This window comes from Morone saxatilis, unplaced genomic scaffold (assembly GCF_004916995.1).
Source record: "Morone saxatilis isolate NCDOM2014 unplaced genomic scaffold, NCSU_SB_2.0 Contig11, whole genome shotgun sequence".
Classification (NCBI taxonomy): Eukaryota; Metazoa; Chordata; class Actinopteri; family Moronidae; genus Morone; species Morone saxatilis.
The window spans coordinates 17,215,165-17,218,578 of record NW_023339663.1 but is presented as its reverse complement, the minus strand read 5'-3'; positions in this window follow the sequence as shown (position 1 = coordinate 17,218,578).

The window sequence follows — 3,414 nt, the reverse complement described above, 5'->3', positions numbered from 1 at the left end:
CACGCACGCACGCACGCACAGAAGTGCGGCTGAACGCGCACGTTCAAGTTGGCAGCACGCATTACATATCGGTCCACTTTAAGGATCCGGGTTTAGATTTTAAATTAAAAATATTCTTAACTTTTTTTTTCTATTTTAGGTAATAATTCTCAATCCAAGCTGTCAGGACGATTTAGAAATTAAATTACAAATGAGGAAAATCTCTTGAACACAAGTTATATAATAAATTGACCGCACATGAAAGATCTAACGTTGAAGACAGGTTTCAGACTTGGTTCCAACATTCCTCAATAATAATGAGGCAGCAAATAACTTCCATTATTAATCTAAACCTGCAAAAAGGTGGATTTATGGCATTATTTTCCCATATGTTGCGCGTAAAAGTGCACCTGGAATATCACCACAGCCTCTAGCTGATCCCGGTAAGCCTACTAACAGCCTCACGTTAAATCACACATACCACGTTACCAAAATGCAATAAAAAACGTGTCATGTGTGACTATGAATATTAATCACATTGGCTTCAGTCAGTCCCCGATCATCCCCCTTTTACGCACGCTCCCACGCACTAAGAAACTACCTCCATAAGTTGCGTTGTGAAAGTTAAGATTTGCCCCTGTTCAGATGGGCAAGCAGATGGGCAGACGTTTAGCCAAAATCCCCCGCAAAGTACCCTGCCTGCTCTGCCACCACTGGAGAGGGCCTACAAGAAGGTTGCCCTTTGGCTTCTCGACGTCGTCACATCTCCCTTAACAAATGGCAGACCTGAAAACGAGTCAAAATTCAGACCTGGGAGAGGCAGCCTTATAAACGACAGAGGGAGGGAGAATGTTGTCATGTGGACCTAAAATAAAACACTGCAATGAGAAGACTGCATCATCAATCTCCTTTTTCTACTACAAGCACATCAGCTACTTAAGATAAAATAGTGCTTATACATTTATGATGCAGAGACATACAGGAGGTCCTATTGTGCTTATAGGGCGGGCCATGCTTTCAATTAACAGGTAATTATAGGAAGAACATTCAAAGCAAACTCCAAACAACTATATCAGGAGCTCTTAATGCAAACCAGAACTTTAATCTTATAAAGCCATGTTTAGATGATAACAGATAGTAGAAAACTTGGCCTGTGTGCTGCAGCAGTTCCTCTGGCAGCCACACCGGGCTCCATCCTCGCCACTTGTGGAGCTTTTCTGCCCCCTAGCGCCCAACTAGAGAACCACAAAGCTCTGAGTGGATGATGTTGAAGAGTTTAATATCTAAACATGCTGCTGGGTTAATTTGCACTCTGCTGAACGAAAGTGACCAGGCACTGTTTGTATTCAGGTAGTCATTTTGCTGAATGATTGCTTTCACTGTTTGAATCTACTGCCTGTGCTATGAGTTCTGGCACTAATTAGATCACAGAATTAAATGAAAACAAGCCTTTTTAAATTTGTAAGTTATGTTTATGTGTGTTTGGCACCATAAATAATGATGAACAAGGTGTGAAAACAATGTAACTTTATAAGTAGTATCACAACTCCTTTGATTAGATCAGGTTTTCTCTATGTTACTGTGGAGCTGTTAAATGAATACATTTTCTTAATGGCTGCTGACACATATTGTTCATTGATGCAGTTAATGTATGTTTTTAGTTCCCAGGCACGTCAAATAGAAAGTACCTCTCATAACACTGACACATTATGTAATTAAATCAAAATTATAGATGGACTATGTTAAAGAATAAGTACTGGCCTTCCTATTTACAGTATTTATGAATCTTTTGATTATTTTAAGCATAATACAAAAAAAAAAAACAGACCAGTGTTTGTCAGTATGACTATTTAACTATTTATATTTAACATTTCAATGTCACGTTATCACCCACTAGGTAGGTGCATGAATCATACTTCTCATGATCCATGAAATAATAAAATAATTTTAGAAAGCATTAATATATAACTAGTGTAAATAATGAATAACTATTAGTCTTTAAAAATTAATTTGAATACACACAAAGGTTGCCATTTTGAGTTTTGAGTCAAATCCAGACCCAAATCAAACATTTTAGAGCATAAAGTGTGATTTAAGTATAATTTCATTACACAGACTGCTCAGTTTTAGTCAGTTTAGCAATCTTATAAAACATCTCCAAACTTCATGTGAGCTTGGTTGAAGATCTTATATTTAGATTACAAATGCATGTTTCTTATTTGTAGCAGTTTTCCTTAAGATTAACACTGACCAGAGGCCACATCACTGGTTACAGGAGAGCAGCTCTCTAATGCTTTCTGCTCTGGGTCCAAAAGTAGGATGCAGGCAATTATCCATAATATCCCAGTAATGTTAAAAAAATGAGACTTAATTTTCCATCTGGTTGCATGGAGAGAAATGTCAAACGTATTGGATTGAGACCACTGTTTTAATCATTAAGCGAGCACAGCAATGGTTGATGAAGAGGCATTACGGTTTTGCTGCTCATGCATAATTTGGCCGATTGATCAGGTGGGCCTGGAGCTCACGTGGCCAATATATTGGCTTCCTGGTTATTTTTCCTTGTTAAAGTGTTTTAGACATAGAGATACTGTAATATCCTGTAGGTCAAAATATCTAGTATAAACTGCACAATTTGATAAAAATATAAAGATTATTGAAATTTTACCTTAAGAAATAACTCTGAAGTAAGCAAACAGTTGTGTCATCTACAATACGCACGCACACAATCCTGTGTGTGTGTGTGTGTGTGTGCCGCAGAATTTTGTCTTGTAATGGAAATGTGTTTCCCTTAGAGGATCTCTGTCTCTCTCTCTCTCTCTCTATGCATGGAGGGAGGCTGGCATTTACTTGACAATTTCTGCCTTTAAGTGCACGCTTTAAGTGCAGTGTTTTTATCTACACCTAAGATAGCTGCGGACCAGGACAATTTAACAGGCAATTTAACTGACCGTGTGTTAGTGAAGCTGTCTGAGTCCCACTCTCTGCCAGAGTGCCATGGCATGATGGATGTAGGCAGTCTGGGCTAGGTGAAGACACACACACAGACACACACAATCCTATTGAATACACAGATACACAGACACACCGCCCTGCCATATTTTCCCAATACAAACGCATATGGGCCAATCCACAGCCAACCCCCTTCCATTAAGTCAACATCTTGTGCTGGCGGTTGGAACAGTGCGGGGCTGGAGTCAGGTCGTCCAAATCCGTCAGTAAGAGGAGGCAGAGGCGTTTGTCATCCTCCTCTCTGGGCACCATCCTCCTGGAAGAAAGAGAGGGGGGACAGAGGGTGGTGGAGCTACGTAGCATCTGGCTCTCGTAGCTCCAGCTGCAGGGAGAGAAGGGGACAGGAGCCGCGCTGCAGCCCAGGGGAGACACTCTTTCTGCAGCCAAAATCGCTCCACCATCCGATCTGCTGGATGGAGGAGC